Source organism: Papaver somniferum, chromosome 4 (genome assembly GCF_003573695.1).
Source record: "Papaver somniferum cultivar HN1 chromosome 4, ASM357369v1, whole genome shotgun sequence".
NCBI lineage: Eukaryota > Viridiplantae > Streptophyta > Magnoliopsida > Ranunculales > Papaveraceae > Papaver > Papaver somniferum.
The window spans coordinates 159884183-159904781 of NC_039361.1; the positions used below are offsets into that span (position 1 = coordinate 159884183).

The 20599-nt window shown below is 37.1% G+C and overlaps 1 pseudogene; it reads left to right on the forward strand.

The window, feature by feature from the left end:
• Window positions 1-20599, forward strand: part of LOC113273365 — a 50680-nt pseudogene continuing 30081 nt past the window's right edge.

A 20599-nucleotide genomic window follows, 5' to 3' on the forward strand; every position in this document is an offset into this window, starting at 1 on the left:
ATGGGGACAATGTTTGGATTGAGTCCAACTGTAAATGTTGATGGGCGTTCATAGTCCTCCAATTCTACCAGGATCAACCGACCATAGCACGAGAATGATACAGTAGTGGGGGAAACACAAGCACCGAGTAGTTACCAAAAACTGTGCCTATTTCTCAATATCCAATGATACAACCAGATCCGAGATACATTTCATCATCATTCTCGCCCCACAACCCAACTAATCCTTATTACATTGTTACACCACCACAACAAACCGCTTATATGTTTGAGCAGCGAGTACTTTACAACAATTGCCTAGTGGGTTTTGAGCACCGAGTACTTTCCAACAATCGCCTAGTGGTCTTTAACCATCTCCTTATACGTTCAACATTTCCAAAGTTTGTTGCCAAGTGTGAGTATCCTGGATCTTAAAGAACGCATTCCAGGACCATGAGATAATAATTGGCGACGTTAGAGAAATTATAATTACAACTTTTAATTCTGTTACCTTTGTAATTATAATTTTAATCAATTAAAAAGTAAGATTGTTCGTTGAAATCAAATTACATATGTTTAAAATTAAGTTTTACATTAACTTCACTTAGATGTACTAGGTTGAACGAATAACAAGAACGGATTGAAATTTTTCAACGCCTTAAGGATTTCGGAAAAAAATATTTTGTTACGAAAAACCATATTTTTCCATCTTTGCCATTCATCTAAAGATCTTCTTATCATCTCATCATCAGTTTCACCCCTCATTTTAAGTCGATTAGCTAGCACGGATAAAGCTACAAACTCACTTACTTCTTTGTTAATTATTTGAAAACGATTTTCTATATCGCATATAGCACGACGAATCGGGAAACGTGTGTCGATACAGAACCCGTCATGAATAACCACCCAGAAATTCACCCGGATAGTATGGTGAAGCAAGTTATTTTTGTAACAAAACATAGTTTCTGCAAATAACTTCATCTTCTTCTGCACTATATGGAGCTCGCCGAACTAACAAGGGCAGAGACATCTTTCGACAAAGTTGGTGAAGTGAAGAGTTTTTTTTAGCTCAAAGAAGAGTAAAGAGACTAGAGTGTGTAAATTATGGGAATTTGGATTTGAAGTGAGGAGTATTTATAGATCTCAAAAATTTTAGCCGTTGGATGATGAGAGTTTCTAGCCATTCAGATGTAGCTATTAGCGTTTGATGATCGCCCACTGGCGGGATGACATTGTCCGTAGGCAAGTTTTCTTCACCCGCGAGGTTATAAATGAGATGCGCGTCTCATGTTGGTTCGCAGTGAACAAATCATCAAATGTTGGTTTGACCACTCATTTTTCATGTTTGTTGAGTCCATAATGGAAGCAAAATGAACAGACTTCAAGTTTGTACATCTCATAGGTATTGCCCTAAGGAGAGTTTGAGTGATGAAAAACACTCTTATTTTTCATTTTAATTAAATGTTCACAACAAAACCTAAATTTTGTCATCCCCAATTTTCGTTCTCCTCCTCTCTTCTTCTTTGATGACTTTTTTCAAATCAAAAACCTAGATATATTTTTTTTTCCATTATATTTCAAGTTGATAAGGAGCTAATTGATTTCCATTCTCTTTTTGAGCGTTTTTATAAATTTAAACTTTATCTTTTAAGTTAAAAATTAATTATATTAGGAAATTAGAGTAGGAATTTTCGTTACAGAATAATAGTTGTCATTGAAGAGATGATGAATGCCATGCCGACAGTTACTATCGGTATTGTATTGCAGTTAGTACCATGCCAACCATTGACGTTGGTATCGTACTATAGTTGAGTGATATACCGACTGAACAATAGTCTGTTAAAAAATAAAATCATGTCTCATTGATCTATCAATGAATTTTGTACTGAAAGATATATCAAATCTCTATTGTGAATATACCCACGGTCTGTCGAGTCAGTGTCTTAAATTGTTGACTTCGGAAGAAAAAAAAAATTAGAATAAGGGTTTCCAGTATTACATCTTAATGTCTTTATTTTATTTTTTCCTGTACACCCCAATTTATAAACATATGCCCAAATGGTTGTTCAATTAAGAGCTCTTCAATTCACCTTGTATTTAAATTTTTTTTAATATAATATTCTCTTCGTTTCTATAAAAAATTACTATCAATTTTTCAGTTTGACTTTTTTTTTAAACTGAAACGAAAAATTATAGTACTTTTTTTTTCTTTTGGAGATGGACTAGTTTTTCTCTTGGAACATAAATAAACGATAACATCTCTTGCTTTGGTATCAAGAAAATGAAATAATAATACTGGCCATAGTAACAAATACCAATCCGCTAGAACATCAATATATATATAACAAATCACGTTGATGATCGAGAGTATCATTTTATTTGGAGATGCACAAATTTACCTAATTGATAAAAAAAAAAGTGATTATCTTTGGGTTGGTACACTCCCAAATAAAATAATACCCCTCAATATATATATATATATATAACAAATCACGTTGATGATCGAGAGTATCATTTTATTTGGAGATGCACAAATTTACGTAATTGATAAAAAAAGGTGATTATCTTTGGGTTGGTACATTCCCAAATAAAATAATACCCCATTAATAACCTTGGAGATTAGCACCCAAGCAAGTTGATACCCGTTTAGCCATTTAAAATGAAGGCAGAACCATAATAGAAAAGAAACATTAGCTATGTAAAGACCAAAATAGAAAAGAATGAGTGCCTTGCACCAAGCCAAGTCAAAGTCTCTCGGCCGCGTCACGCTTGAAAAAAACAATAATGGTCTCCGCACTTTAGTCTGTAAATATCACCGACATTCTGCGTGTGATTAGATATACTCGCATCCGTCCAACGAAGAAAATGGTCGTGGAATAGATTCTTTTGATCAAATAATGCGTACCTCTTAAAGAAAAAGAAAACAAAAGCAATCAAAGAAAAATTATATTTTTTCTAAACAAGTTCGGTTTCATGGTATTGTTGTAGTGGAGCCAAAAGGAGATATACAAGAAAAGTGTTAATCATCCCCCGTTCTTTCACCCCTCCTTCTTCTTCTTCAACTGCAAAACCATCAAGAACAACCCTTTTCTGCTCAGATGTAATCCATTTTGGACTAGATCTAAACAAATTTCTTCACTATTTTTTGTTTTCTAGGTTAGTTAGTAGTTGTAGCTTAATTTTCATTATGTTTTCTTCTTATCTACACCATTATGGTGGTTTTATGTACATTTTTGAGGTTTATTCTCGCTTTAACGACGGTTTATGGTTATTGGGTTGGGTTTCAAGATCGATAGTGATGTTCTCTAACGACGAAATCTTCATCTTCATCGGTGATTTCTTTGACGACGGAAGCTTCATCACTAGTTTCAAGAGATTTGAACAAATCACTCCTATTTTAGGAGCAGATCTTTCTAAAAAAGAAAAACAAACTAAATGGTTGGATTCTAATTCCGCGAAAAACCATTCTTCCTCCGATTTAATCGGATCTTATTCATACTTGTATTTGTCTTACTCTGGTAATCCTTCTCTTTCTCTTGTCTGATTTCTTGGTATTGTACTTGTAGAGTATGTTTTTGTTACTTTGTATTCTCTTATTTTCGATCTTAAACTCATTGTAACCTTGAATTTTCATTAATGAAAAGGTTCCTTGTTTATAAAGAAAAAAAAAAAAAATCTTTGAAGTATGTTTTTCCTTTCTTTGATGCAGTTTTAGCAAAAGCTTTTGAGTTATTCGACAAGTTTTTTTTTTTTTGTTTTCTTTTTAATAAACGTCTTGGTCTTTCCTACTAGTCTCAATCGATGACACGTACATGTTGTGCGTTTTTATTCAAACCTAGATATCTTTTGCCCGTTTGTGGTTGGCAACTCTTTCGAGCTGTCTTCGAGAAACCAATGGTCAGGAGTAGATTGCACTCATGCATCACCATGTCTTTAATACAAAGTATGGAAATAAATGAATGCTCCATTCTTATGGTACAATTTTCAATCCTAGGTCATTAATTTCTACTCTGACTTCACCGTGAATGCCGACATAAGACATGTTTTCGCGGACAATTATGAAAGACAAATAATGTACTCGGTACCGGACACACTTTTTAAGTCGGCATTTAGAATTTTTCACAAATAATTCACGGGCCTAATATTGGAAACATCACTAGAGCCCAGACACTGAGTTGTTTTTACTCCGGCAACACTAGTATTTTCTTTTTGTTTTGGCCGATAAGAGTAAGGGCGGTGCAATGAGTGTTAAAAACATTGATTCTACTAGACTAGATGAAGAATAAAATCAGGGATTAAGAGGATGATGTTCGGTCGTTTGGAGAAATTTTCTAGTCCGCTCAAAATGTATATTTGAATTTTATTAATAAAATTTCAGTAAGACCCGATCAAAGAGTTTAAACCAAAATAAAAACAAAAATTATGTTTGAGAGGCTGAACATCCGTCGCTTAAAATGATCTTTTTTTTAGTAGAGATTGTTGAGCACTCTGTCATTCCAATAAGTTTATGAATGATTTTCGATGAAAATTGACATCTATACTGGCCTTGGTGGTTTGATTAACAGGGGTGTATTGGATCAGGATTTATAAGGATAAAAACACATACTAGTTTACCTGAATCTAGTAGATTTATAAGGTTTCTTAAAAGAATCTTATAGATTCTTATAGATATATAATTTTGGATTATATTGGATTGAGGTAAGATTAATTTAGATTTGTAAGAAGTGAAGATCATTTTTCGCTTTAAAAAAAAACCATCAATAAAATTGAGGTGATGGTGGTGGTGTGTGGGGCTGATGGTATGTGGTATTTGTGGTGGCGGCAGTGGTGGTCGGTGACGATGGTGGTGGTTGGTGGTGGTGGCGCTAGTGTTGGTGGTGTGTGGTGGCGGTGAGTGGTTGTTGGTGGTCGGTGGCGATGGCGATGGTGGTGCTAGTGTTGGTTGGTGGTGTGTGGTAGTGGTGGGGGAAAAGACGTAGTATGATGTGACAAAAAAAAAAGAAAAAAAATTTGTCCACTACAATCCGTGTAACTCTTGTGGTTTGGATTGAGATTATAATGTGATAATAATACGTATAATTTGCCTACAAATATCCATTATAATCCTGATATATCCTTCTCCTCAACTATCCTAAAAAATCTTAATTGAATTGAATACCTCGGATATTTAAAGATTCCTAACATATCCTAATTGAATACCTCGGATATTTAATGAATCCTGACATATCCTAATTGACTACCTAAGAGTTTTTAAGATTGGTAGATATCTATCTAAATCCTAATCCAATACACCCCTGTAAATTTAAGAGAAATTGGGCCAATTGCCCAAATATTTTTAAAACATGATTCTAATGGACGAATAAAAATTAGTATGGGTGAAAAGGACACCAACAAAAATACACAAGAATGAAACTGGATTCATCCTGGTTTAAACTTAAAAAATAGCGAGGGTGAAACTGGACGCATCCCGATATAAATTAAAAATAAGAGAAAAATGGATAGAATGAAACTGTTTACATCCTGGATATTTTTACATTTTCGTCTATTTAAACAGTATCAAATTTTACATGTCTTTTTCATCCACGAATTGTCGTTATTGGATTAATAATTGACCAATTTTGTGTCAATTTAATTAAACTCATTCATTTTGTACCAGAACTCTCACTCTATACCTCTTGTTCCAAAAATTGTTTAATTTCTTTAGAAAAACTCGCTAACCGTGTCATTTGTACTTGTTAGCATATGGAAGGACAGTTGGAAATAGGTCTTTATTTAATAATATTGCATCAAAAGAAAATCATACTTTGCTAATATCATATCGGACGATAGGTGGAAGTAGGTCTTTATTTGATCGTATTGCATCGAAAGAAAATCGTACTTTGCCAAACAAAGACGCGTAAACGATAGATATAAAGCTATTTAGTGGAATGTGATGTTTTTCGGTTTACACTAATTATAATACAAATTAGATAAACAAATCAAGGTATATCGATTTACAGTCTTCATTTTACTATTTCGGATCACACCGTAACCTTATTTAAGGTCTTATTTTGAGTATTTTTATGGTATTCTTTTCACTTTTCTTTTTGTTGGAATTTTGGATCAAAATTGCTAAAATTTGTTTTCAAAATTTAAATACCAAGAGATATGTCTTTTCATCCATAACACTCGGTCATGAATAAGCGTTATGGAGAGTCATCGTTGGACATAGTGAGTCACCTTTTGGTGAAGAGACACTTTGTAGAGTCATCAGAGACACTTTGTAGAGTCAGTTTTGTTTTGTATAAGTTTCTTAAGAAGTTAGAAGAGTTTTTACAAGATGTTTCTTTAAGTTTGAGTCGTGTCTATCAGCGCAGTAATCTTCAGTTTGCTAGCCAAGTGATATTATAGTGCTACTTACTACAAGGCGTGATTGTTGTATCTTGGAAGGCTATGTCCGTAAATCCGTCAGCACCTATACATAGAAGTATTAGTCCTTTATGGAAAGAGTGATCCTCACATCTATTAACCAATCCGATAATTTTTCTTATTCTCGATTTATTTGTTTTACGTCGGATCCGTATGATTTCCTAGAAACTAAAATCATATTTTCCTGCACTTTTTAACCGGAAAAGAATAGTTTTGGTTAAAGAATAAAATACAAATATAACTAGAAGCCAAGCTAACTAGTTAAATAAAATTTTGTTTGCTCTGTAAAGACAATTATATATATATTCATAAATAGTAAAGTAATATCTTGTTTCCCAACGCTCGTACAAAATAAGCCCACATAACAAATCACACAGACACAGTATCCCTCGTATACAAATTTCCATCTATCAAAAAGAACACCCATCAATATAGTCCAATATGAAAACCCACGTAAAATCCCAAATGAAAAACCCACATAAAAACCCAAAATGGATGAGCACTCAGCCAAGCCTCCCATTTCAATTGGTGTAGAATCCCATTTCAATCATTGGAACATTCTCGGAAGACGGGAATAAATGTCTCAAACTTAGCTTCAAAGCAAATTTTAAGTGATCGAATGACCAATACGAAACATTCTGAGTCTACATCAAATGACTGTCTCACACAAATCGTGTAAGATGTTACCAGGCGATTTTCACATGATCATCTTTTGACTTTCGTCAAGAATATAAGATGAACTTGGTTAAAGCGAAAGCTTACCAACACATATTTCGAGAAATTTGTAAGCGAGTTAAACTCAGCTCGAAATATCAAATGTCTATAATCGAAGTCTATACAGCTATACGACTTTTGTCTCAAATAGGAGATATAGTAGATAGACTTTTGAGTGATAGATGAGTTTTAGTCTCCACATACCTTTTGTTGATGAAGTTCCACAAGCTCCCCTTAGTAGTTCTTTGTCTTCAATCGATGAACGCCGTGAAGTCCAATGCTCAACTGCACTTACTATCCTAATCTGAGACTTAGCTATAAGTAGACTAGAAATCAAGAATTATAGCTTTGGCAATTAAACTTGACAAACAAGCTTGAGGTAGCAATGCTTGCAAGTTCGACCGAGCAGTGCTCTAAAATCATCAATATAGAGATGGAAACCAGCCAGATGATGCAGGAGAAACCAAACCTGCATCAAACTCAAAACAATTTGTTAGATTTTCAGCTCTAAATCATTATGACCTAACCACAACTACGATACGAACTATGGTTTTTTTTGGTAAAATTGAAATCATAATATAAATATATAGCACTTGTCATACATCAAAATTTAAGATGAAGAGGTTTGTTGTGCACAACTTAATACGAATATCTTTATACTCGTTTTATTTCATTTGTCAATTTTCGATGTGATAATTGTGATGTATGTGATTGTTACAAATTTTGTATATACATAAATATTAAAAATATCTTCATTTAAATAGTTTTTTGTATATATTTAGATAAATTTTGTGTTTCTTATGCATATGCATGAATATGCCCAAATACATATATAAAAAATCTTTTATTTGATCGTCAATATATCAGACCAATGAGCCTTCAGACGAGAAGTATGTTAAATGCTCCTATGGGTTTACTATGGACTTGTTTGTTATTTTATTTATTATTTTCCAATGCTAGATAAAACCTGAACAATATGATTTATATTGATCTCACAATAATTGGGAAACTGTTAGGTCCGATGTATATAGCTATGGGATAATACTATGGGAACTCGTCACGAAAAAGATTCCCTGGGAAAATTTGAACTCGATGCAGGTATCTTTTTCATTGTTGAATTTTCTGCATACATATACTTTCCTCGTCAATATATAAGACCAATGAGCCCTCAGACGAGAAGTATGTTAAATACTCCTATGGGTTTACTATGGACTTGTTTGTTATTTTATTTATTATTTTCCAATGCTAGATAAAACCTGAACACTATGATTTATACTGATCTCACAATAATTGGGAAACTGTTAGGTATGATGTATACAGCTATGGGATAATACTATGGGAACTCGTTACGGAAAAGATTCCCTGGGAAAATTTGAACTCGATGCAAGTATCTTTTTCTTTGTTGAATTTTCTGCATCCAAATACTTTCCTCGTAATACATATTATGTGGATCAACTCCCTCTAGATAGACGCATCTCATCCTAGTTGAGTTGATTGTAGCCACAATCTTTTTCTTTGGTTGTTATACTTGCCATTTATGTGTTAACTTTGCTCTTTGTTCGAAACCAAAAATAGCTTAACTTGGTTTCATTTATCTACTTTTTGATTGAAATTGATGGTTGAATATGTGTAGAAATAGTATGATTGATGTAATTCTCTGGAAAAAGTTACTCTATTTATTTTATAGAACCACTACCTTGATGATTTGTTGCAAAAACCTACATATATATTTTTTCTTGCAAACCTACATACAGAAGAATTCTTTCTCTTCTTCAAGTTGAAAATCTTCTCCTATCAATGGCGGATAAACAATCTAAGGGATATTGATTTACAGTCTTCATTTTACTATTTCGGATCGCGCCGGAAACTCATCTAAGGTCTTACTTCGAGTTTTTTTTTTTGTTGGAATTTTGGATCAAAAATATAAAATAAAATAAGTTTTTCAAAATTTGAATACCAAGAGATATGTCTTTACATCCATATCACACAATCATAAATATGCGGTTATGGAGTGTCATTGTTGGCCATAGTGAGTCACATTTTGATGAAGAGACATCTTGTAAAGCCACCGATGACTCTATATAGATTCGTCTCCTAGTTTTATTTTGTATGAATTTCTTAAGAAGTTGGAAGAGTTTTTACAAGATGTTTCATAGATTTTGAGTCATGTTTAAGAGCACAGTAATCATTAGTTCACTGGCCCGGTGATATTGTAATGCTACTTACTACAAGGCGTGATCGTTGTATCTTGGAATGCTATGTCCGTAAATCCGTCAGCACCTATACAGAAAAGTATTAGTCTTTTAAGGAAAGAGTGATCCTTAAATCTATCAACCAATCCGATAAGTTTTCTTACTCTCTATTAATTGTTTTACGTCGGATCCGTATGATTTCCTAGAAACTAAAAACATATTTTCATACATTTTTTTGACTGAAAATTATTAGTTTTGGTTAAAAAATAAAATATAAATATAACTAGATGCCAAACTAACTAGTCAAATATACTTTCGATTGCTATATATATATAAAATGTATCCTAATTTTTGGCCTAATTCTTCTTATAATGATTGATTTATCCTTTGATCAAGAAGATATATCTTGATTATATTTCATCTCTTCAACAAGTTTAGTTATGAGCATTAACGGCCCTATTTTTTCGATGGAGAGAATAACTTATGATTAGCTTTTCGGGAAATTTCCAAACGAACAATTTCAACGAAATCTTTCAATTTCTTATTTTACTATGTTCAACTCTATGTATTCATCTATCCGTAGAGTACATTGAATGTACATAAATGGCTATAACAGAGTTTCTCTTATTCTTATTAACAGCTACTCTAGGAGGAATGTTTTTATGTGGTGCTAACGATTTAATAACTATCTTTGTATCTCCGGAATGTTTCAGTTTACGTTCCTACCTATTATCTGGATATACCAAATGTATCGCTGTGTTATTAAGTATTTTTTAAAGTTTTTTTCTTTCTAAGAGGTGGAATATAATAACTTGGTTGAAGTGTAATGATCATATGTTTGTAATGCATTGTATGTCCCATAGGTCTGGGAAATACTGACTAGGTTCAAGAAATGAGAGAATTAAGTATAGCTACCAGAAAGACTAATCCAATCCATAATGATGTACCGAAAAATACAACATTTTTATTACTTGACCAACCATCTGAAGAAGCAAATACAACGGGTACGCTAATCAATAAGATTGGGGAAGTAGCAATGTTGATGGTGGATTTTCAACAAAGGTCAAAACCGTAAAATCATGATACTGCATGTTTCTGACACGACTTCAAGAATCCATGTGACGATTCATGTTTTACGAAGTATGATGCATATGTCGCTCGAAAGGCCTCTCTGGAGCGTTCGACACCGGACATGTCATCATAGCCTCTATATGGAATAACGTAATTGGGCGGTTCTCCGTAAGATTGAGAGATTAACGCCTTCAGGATGTCGGTGACAATCATTGTTCCATGACTACATAGAGGAATTCTCCTTTACATAGAAGAACGATTGGGAGGTTCTCCGTAAGATTGAGATCAATAACGCCTTCAGGAGGCCGGTGACACTCACTGTTCCCTGACTATGTAGAATGTCCGTGTATAGACTCGGGCGGTCCTCCATACATGAAATGTTGAGAGGGCAAAACGTCTTCGGGACATTGGCAACACTCGCTGATTCACCGACTATACGCAAGAGATTAAATTCCATGTCATATTCACCACTGAATTCCTAGAAGATAATCTATCTTATCTCATTACTCTTATTTCATGATCGAAATGGTAATAGATAAATGTATTACTCCGATTTCATGATCGAATCCGCGACTGATCTCATGAAATGGTAATAAATATTACTCTGATTTCATGGTCGAACCCACGGCTGGTCTCATGAAATGGTAATATCACCACTTATTTTATTACTCCGATTTCATGGTCGAATCCACGATCCCATGGAATGGTAATACCTATTTTATTATTCCGATTGGTTGAATCCACGGCTGATCCTATGGATTGATAATAAAAAACTACTCACTTTTATTACTCAGTTTCATGAATCATTCTCCACTGAATTTCATAAATTAGTGATAAATACTCAATAATCGGGCATCTGGGCCACCACTGAGTAAGACCCGTAAAATGGTGCAAGTGTATTCGACAATGATGCATGACTGAGCACCCGGATGTACAAACGAGTATTCAAAATATGGAAAACGAGGAATCCCACACAAAACAGGAGAGATAAACAAATAATAATAATAAAATAATGGAGAGGCGCCATGGCCCGGGCCAGCCGTGGCCAGTCCCATGCCTCTCCCATTATTTTTCTTATTTTATCATTTTCATGAACTCATGAAAACTCCCTCATCCCAGCAACTTTCCTTGTTTGAGCAAAACTCACGGTTAGTCCATATTTTGATGAACTCATAGAAAATAATATAAAATTAGAGAAAGGTGTGCGGGACCGGGCAACATAGTCGGCCGCCCATGCCCAAGCCGTGGCCGGTCCCACACCTTGCAAACCCTAACTTTTCATAATTATTATTTCCCTCAACTCATGAAACTCCCTTGTTTCAACAAAAACTCATGGATTCTCCATAACTTCAAGGATTCTCCATAACTTCAAGGATTCATGAAGAATAATATTATAAAATAGGGAAAGGTGTGCGGGACCGGGCAACCTAGCCGGCCGGCCATGCCCAAGCCTTGGCCGGTCCCACACCTTGAAAACCCTAACTTTTCATAATTATTATTTTCCTCAATTCATGAAACTCTTGGGTTTGAGCAAAATTCATGATTTCTTCATATTTTCTCATATATTGCTCAAATTATGAAAACCAAAAGCCAACATGGTCACACGACTAGCTAGCCTCTTACGACAATTTTTAATATTAAAACACTTTTATTTTAATATTCTCAAAATATTGATGAATTGAGCATTGATGAGTGCCAAATATTGTATATATTTATCCCTTTTTGTTGGCATTTAACTCATCTTTTGTGCATTAATTCTACATTTCATCCCATATTCTATATTTTCATTGTTTTCAAGAATAAATATTTTTGTTAATTAATTTTGCATTTTTAGGTAATAAATAAAGTCTGGATGAATTGCGGAGCAAAAAGAGCAGAAGAGTGGTGAAAAGCCGGGAGAAATTACGCAAGGAAGCCGCAAAGAATGGAGCGCACGTCCAAAAAGCTGGAAATGGGCTCAAGAAGAAGAACGTTGTTCTTAAAGAAGAAGTGGGCTCAAGGTTTTCCAAGCCCAAACTCATTTCCCAAACCCATATTCTATACCCAAAAGCCTAAAACCCAAATCCATACCCGCTTGCGTCTTCAGCCGTCAGATCAGTTCTCAGAAGCATCCGACGGTCGCTCCCTTGCTGTGCATCGAAGTTTGATATCTCCGCCTAACACTACAACACCTAACTCCATCTGGCGTCGTTGATTTTGTTGTATTATATAATCCAGCGGTCGCTACAAGCTTCACTTCATCTCACCGTCCGATTGATCTTTCATCTCCCTATCCCACGGCTCAGCGTCGCAGATCATCAAACTCGATACACTCGCCTCACACCCAAGTTCCGAACACCCTATACCCAGCCAAACACACCTTTCTTCTTTCTTCTCCATCTCTTCTTCCTTCAGAACCCGTACCACCACCATGTCCGTCTCCATCACCACCACCTTACCCCAAATCACTCCACTATCTTCTCCCCAACTCTATTCTACCTAAGCCCATCATCACCATCACGTACTATCTCTTTAGCATCACTAATTTCTCCAATTTCTCATCTCTCTGCTCACTGAAACCCTAGGTGAGAAATTGGGGATATAAGTGATGATTAAAGCAATAATTGGAGCATGAGAGGAACGAGAAGAGAAATAGAAGGATGGGTCGACGTGATGGAGCTGTTATTTCAAGGAATTAGGTGAGTTTCACCAAACCCTAGTTCTACTGATTTTGGGGGAAAATTGGGGGAAAACCCTAAATGGGTAATTGGGTATAAATTAGTGTTATGTGGAGTGTGTGAAGGACACTGTATATCTCTCTGGACTAGCCAGTAGAGAATTTGCCACAAAATTTTTATGAATTTCAATTTCAGTGCTTATCAGTTAACAAGTTGAAAATTGCATATATTTTTAGTTATCTCAAATGTTGCTAGTTGTGTTTGAATTATTACATGTGATGAATGTGATTGCCTTATCCATGTTTAGCATGAGCTAAACAGCATCAGGCCAAGGCTCAGCTGAAGCCTTGTGCACTGTCAAGTGATTAGAAGCTAGGATAGTTACTTCCTTGTATGTTTTGATTGAGCAAATGGGAGATACCAATGCTCATAAAGCCTGTGATTGGCTGTACTGTCAAAAGACAGCCAATGCTAGGGGCAGACTAGTGAGCAATTTGGTATTCTTCCATTTCTAGATGTATGCATAGGAACAAACACAACCTAGAAACATGTCATTTGATTAGGACACAAGGTGGATCCTAAGCCTTGGCTTAACCACCAATCCCTTCTCAGTAACTTACATTTTCAGTCCTATGTGCTTGCAATTCAGTTTATTTTCTTGCCTTTTATTTTCTTGCACTTTGAAGCCTTTTGTGCACTGAAGTCAGTGCACAAACTCACCTCTGCCCTTGGATTCCAAGCCTTGGTTCTTGTCTGTTTTTCTTTCCTTGCTGTGGTTCTTGTCTGTATACCATTTACCTGCCCTTAGCTCACTACACACCTTAGCTAGGAAGACTTCTTGTATGCTCCTCTCCCTGTGGACAAACCCCTACTCACCCTTTTATTACAAATCTTGGCCTTGTATACTTGCAAGTGTTTTGTGTGCTTCTAATTTCCACAACAAGTTTTTGGCGCCGCTGCCGGGGAGCTGGCTGCCATATTTTTGAAGTTTTCAAAGTCTGCTGTTGCTGCTGCTGCCAAGCTTGCTGCTGCTGCTGTTGCTGCTGCCAAGCTTGCTGCCAAGCCAACTGGGCTGCCAACTGAAGCTGTCAACTGGGCTTGTGCAACCTCTGCTGCTGGGCTCTGATCCAACCTCTGCTGCTGGGCTTTAACCAACTGAGCTGGGCTCAGTAACCTCAATTTCTCTGGGCTTGCAACTTCTTCTGCTGGGCTTGCAACTTCTGCTCTTGGGCTTCGCTGCTGCTGCTGGGCTTGGACGTGAGCTGCTTAGGACGATCCTAAAGCCCAACTGGGCTGTGCAACTAAAAGGGGACTAAAAGCCTATTTTTGGGCTTCCCTCCAAAAAACAAGTAAGCCTAACCCATGAGTTAACCCACTTGGGCCTCATTTAAATTCAAATTTGGGCTTGTAATAATTAATTTAATTATTTATTTGGGATTGTAATAATTTTTATTTTCTTTTTCTTTTTTTTCTTTATATTTGGGACTGTAATTATTTTTTTTGTTTTTCTTTATTTTTCTTTTATTTTTCTTTTTTTCTTTTATGGGCTTGTCTTAATTATTATTATTATTGTTTTTATTTTCTTTTATGAGTTGTGCTAATTTATGCTAGGTTTAGTTCAAAAAAATATTTTTTTTTTCAAAAACCCAAATTTTTTTTAAAACAAAAACAAAACCCCTTCTTTAAACCAAAACCCATTCAAAACCAAATCTTCATAACCCTTGTGGGCCAAATTGTTTCCGATTGCTCTGTCTGACCAACATGTTAGTTAAGGTACCTACTAGGACATGATTGTGACCTACAGAGACCAGACAAACAGACTTGTTAGAATTAACCCAGACGAACCTATCGAAATTCTAAGTTCTGAGGGAGACAGTCCAGATCAACCAGAAACAATGGGAGAACCCCGTACCCTCAAGGATTATATGTACCCAACTAGAGCCAGTCAACCTTCTTGTATTTTGCTGCCCGAGGCTAATGGCCATTATGAGCTGAAATCTAGCACAATACAGATGCTTCCTATTTTTAGAGGTGTTGAGAATGAAAACCCGTACCACCACGTGAGAGAATTCGAGGAAATTTGTGGAACTCTGCGTTTCACTCAAATGACCGACGAAACCCTGAAGTTAAGGCTTTTTCCTTTCTCCCTGAAAGATAAGGCAAAGGCCTGGCTCTATGCTTTACAGCCTCAATCCATCATGACATGGGATGACCTCACAAAGGAGTTTTTCAAAAAGTTTTTCCCGAACCACAAGACTGCGACAATTCGTCAAAGTCTGAATAGCTTTGTGCAATTAGAAGGTGAGACCTTAGCTAGATACCTGGAGAGATTCAATGAATTATTGCTCCAATGTCCCCATCATGGTTTTGAAAAATGGAGACTTGTGCAAATTTTGTATGAAGGTCTAGATGTGTCCACCCGAACAACGGTTGAGTCGATGTGTAATGGTCTATTCGTAGATAAAACTGCTGACGCGTCTTGGGACTTCTTAATTGAAGTAGCTGAAAAGACGCAACAGTGGGAATCCATCCGTGAAACCAGAAAGACTACATCCGAAGCAAAGGCTTTTAGGATTGAAGCGGATTTTGAGGGTAGAGCAAACATGGCATCAATAGTTAGGAGATTAGAAGAGTTAGAACTACATAAAAATTCAAAACCTTCCACCACTACTCTCCGAGAACATGTCGCTTCATCTGTTTGTGCTGCTTGTAACGACCCCAACCATCAATTCCAAAATTGTCCAGATTTGCTTGCAGTCCAGGAGTCTAGGCTTGAACAGGCACATGCCATGTTTCAAAAACCAGAGCATAACCCTTATTCACAGACCTACAATCCAGGATGGAGAAACCACCCTAACTTTTCATGGTCAAAAGGACCCACTCAAGGAGGACCATCTCAACCTAATCAGAGCTATCAAAACAATCAGGGATATCAGAACAATCAAGGTTATCAACACCCGAGAAACCCTCAACAAAATCAAACTCTCAACAACAATCATATCCTCAACACAATACCGACAAGAGATTATCCACCCTAGAGGAAATGTTCCAGAGTTTGATGCAAAGTCAGAAAAATCTAGATCAAAAGATGGATCAAATATGTGAGAGAGAAAAGGGTAAACTTCCGAGCCAACCCCAACAAAATCCAAAGAGGATATTTCAAACAGGCACAACATCCTGCACTGAAACCTCACCTGATCAAATCCATGCCATTACCACCCTCCGAAGTGGTAAAGTCATCGAGAACAACGTGGCGAACCTAATGAATCTGATACAAATTCCACGCTGTCTCCACAACCCCAGAAAACCAAAGAATCTGAGCAAGTTGGAAAATCTGACAATTCTACTGCTGTGAATGTCCCTTTGCCAACTCATCTTCCTGTTGCCCCATTTCCTCAAAGATTGATCTATCAACAGAAAAGTACCCATTACAATGAGATGTTAGATCTGTTCAAGAGAGTCAACATCAACATTCCTTTTCTTGAAGCAATCAAGCAAATCCCTGCTTATGCCAAATTCCTCAAAGACTTGTGTACTCAAAAGCGCAAGCTCAATGTGCAAAAACGTGCTTTCTTAGCTGAGCAGGTGAGTTCCATCATTCTGAACAAAACTCCACCCAAGTTTAGGGATCCAGGATGTCCAACAATTTCTTGCACTATAGGAGAACACACGGTCAATAAAGCGTTATTAGACCTAGGTGCAAGTGTTAACCTACTGCCATATTCTGTTTATGAGCAGTTAGGTCTTGGGGAGTTGAAACCAACATCTATCACTCTACAACTGGCAGACCGATCTGTCAAGATTCCTCGTGGAGTGGTCGAAGATGTTTTGATCAAGGTTGACAAATTCTATTTTCCCGTAGACTTCATTGTCTTAGACACTCAACCTGTACAAAACCCAGACTGTCACATTCCTGTCATCTTAGGACGTCCTTTCTTGGCTACGTCCAACGCGATCATTGTCGGAATGGAGTGTTAAAACTGTCTTTTGGTAACATGACGGTAGAATTGAATGTGTTCGATATTAGTCAACAACCTGTGAATCTTGATGATGATGATGTGCATGAAGTTAATATGATTGAAGGATTAATGCAAGATTCGTTGACTAACATTCTATCCGTCGACCCCTTTCAAGCATGTATGGAGAACTTTAACCCTGATTCCTATGATGATGCATACTGTAGTGACGTCCTATCTCTGCTCGAATCTGTACCTCAAATGGACGTCACTGAAAGGAAATATGAAGTGGAACCACCCCTACTCTCTGATTCCAAGCTTATTCCATCCATTGTTGAGCCACCCAAGCTTGAATTGAAAACATTGCCTAGTACGTTGAAGTACGCATTCCTAGGTTCTTCTGATACTTTACCTGTCATTATTTCATCATGTTTAGACACGGAACAGGAAAGTAAGCTTTTAGAAGTACTTAAGGAACACAAAGAGGCCTTAGGATGGACCATCTCAGATCTCAAAGGAATTAGTCCCACCATTTGCATGCACCACATTAACCTTGAAGAGAATGCCAAACCATCGAGGGAAATGCAAAGGAGACTTAATCCTAACATGAGAGATGTAGTCAAAGGAGAGATCCTGAAACTACTTGATGCGGGTATCATATACCCAATTCCCGATAGCAAATGGGTTAGTCCCATTCAAGTTGTGCCTAAGAAGTCAGGCATTACTGTTGTTCAGAACGACAAGAATGAATTAGTCCCTACTCGTACAACCACAGGATGGCGAGTATGCATCGACTACAGGAAGTTGAACACAGTAACAAGGAAGGATCACTTCCCGCTCCCTTTCATTGACCAAATGCTAGAACGTGTGTCTGGACACAGTCACTACTGTTTTCTAGATGGCTTTTCCGGTTATAACCAAATTCACATTGCTCCGGAAGATCAGGAAAAAACTACATTCACGTGTCCATTTGGGACGTTTGCTTATAGACGTATGCCCTTCGGGTTGTGTAATGCACCTGCTACTTTTCAGCGTTGCATGATGAGCATTTTTTCTGACATGATAGATAGTTTTCTCGAGATCTTTATGGATGATTTCTCTGTTTTTGGTTCCTCGTTTGACGAATGTTTGAAGCATCTTGCCCTCGTGATATCCAGATGTAAAGAAAAGAACCTTGTTCTAAATTGGGAAAAATGCCATTTTATGGTGAATTCAGGAATAGTTCTAGGACACATCATCTCAGAAAAGGAATTGAAGTGGATAAAGCTAAAGTTGACCTCATTCAACATCTACCACAACCTTGCTCTGTGAAGGAGATCAGATCATTTCTAGGTCATGCTGGTTTTTACCGGCGATTCATCAAAGATTTCAGCAAAATCTCCAGACCTCTGTGCAGTCTTCTCTCCAAAGATGTTGCCTTCAATTTCGATGCTGCTTGTGTGAAGGCATGGGAGGAATTAAAAACCCTTCTCACCACCGCTCCTATAGTCCGACCACCCGATTGGAAGCTTCCGTTCGAACTTATGTGTGATGCCTCTGATTATGCTGTTGGTGCTGTTTTAGGACAGCGAGTTGATAGACTACCATATGTGATATACTATGCTAGCAAAACCCTTAATGATGCCCAACTCAATTATTCAACTACCGAGAAGGAATTGCTTGCCGTCGTTTTCGCATTAGACAAGTTTAGATCTTATCTGATAGGGTCTAAGATCATCATATACACAGACCATGCGGCTTTGAAGTATCTTCTTTCCAAGAAGGATGCTAAAGCTCGCCTTATTCGATGGATACTCTTATTACAGGAATTCGATCTCGAAATCCGTGATAAGAAAGGTTGTGAGAATGTGGTTGCTGATCATTTGTCTAGATTAACTTTAGAGTCTATTGATGAATTGAGCTGATTAGAGAATCATTCCCAGATGAACAGCTGATGTCTATCTCAGACCTTCCTTGGTTTGCTGATATTGTTAACTACCTCGCTACAGGTAGGATGCCCTCACGTTGGTCGAGACAAGACCGCTCTAAATTCCTGGCTGAAGTCAAACATTTCCTTTGGGATGACCCATATTTGTTTAAGTACTGTCCAGACCAAATCATTAGGAGATGTGTCCCCAACACTGAACAGAAAGATGTGATATCTTTCTGTCATGACCAAGCATGTGGAGGCCATTTCAGTGCCAAGAAAACCGCTGCAAAGATCTTGCAGTGTGGATTCTATTGGCCATCATTGTTCAAGGATTGCCATGATTATTGTGTTGCTTGTGAACGCTGTCAAAAGCTAGGAAGCATTTCGAGGAGAAACATGATGCCATTGAACCCCATTTTGATTGTGGAGATTTTTGATGTTTGGGGGATAGACTTCATGGGTCCATTTCCCATGTCTGACAGCAAGTTGTACATCCTAGTCGCAGTTGATTACGTTTCTAAGTGGGTAGAAGCCATAGCAACCAGAACAAATGACCACAAGGTGGTACTTTCATTTCTAAAGGAGAACATATTTTCACGTTTTGGTACCCCTAGAGCTATCATCAGTGACGGCGGTTCACATTTTCGTAACAAGTACTTTGAGTCTTTAGTACGCAAGTATGGCATAACTCACAAGGTTGCTACTCCGTACCACCCTCAGACTAGTGGACAAGTGGAAGTGTCTAATAGGGAAATTAAGCACATTCTGGAGAAGACGGTCAACCCGTCCAGGAAAGATTGGTCATTGAGATTGAATGATGCTTTGTGGGCCTATAGAACAGCTTATAAGACACCAATTGGCATGTCCCCCTATCGTCTAGTGTATGGAAAGCCGTGCCATCTACCTGTGGAATTAGAACATCGTGCCTACTGGGCAATCAAAGAGCTGAACTTTTCTCTGGACGAAGCTGGAATTCAAAGGAAACTTCAACTCAACGAGTTGGAAGAATTGAGAAATGAGGCTTATGACAGTGCCAAGCTGTACAAGCAGAAGATGAAGATGTTTCATGACAAGCGTATTCTACGCAAATCCTTCACTCCTGGTCAGAAAGTCTTGCTGTATGACTCCCGATTACATCTTTTTCCAGGAAAACTGCGTTCCAGATGGAAGGGTCCGTACCTAGTACGCACAGTTTTTCCTCATGGAGCTGTAGAGCTGGAGGATGTCTCCAACAAGAACGTTTTCAAAGTCAACGGGCAGAGATTAAAGCCATTCCTTGAGCCATTTCCACCCGACATTGAAACAACCAACCTGGAGGACCCAGTCTATGTGGACTAAACTGGTCCACTCTTTCCCTAAATAACCAAAAAGTTTTCCAAATCTTTCCCTAAAAACCAAAATTTTTCGTTTTCCCATCAAAACCAAATTTTTTCCAAAAAGTCCAATCCCATTAAAAACCAAATTTTCTTGTAGATAATGTGTTAGTTAAATTTCCTTTTGTATATATTTTGTGCTCATCCATTGTGACTCCTAATATGATGGATTTTTGCCTTGAATAACGGAGTTTTAATCGAGCTCCACCGTACAATCGGGTATTCTCTCTCCTTTTACTCTACTCAGCATGTTCCTCTTCATATATTGTTTTATAATTCTTTCCATATTTTGAAACATTGAGGACAATGTTTAGTTTAGGTTTGGGGGTATAGAGTAGATA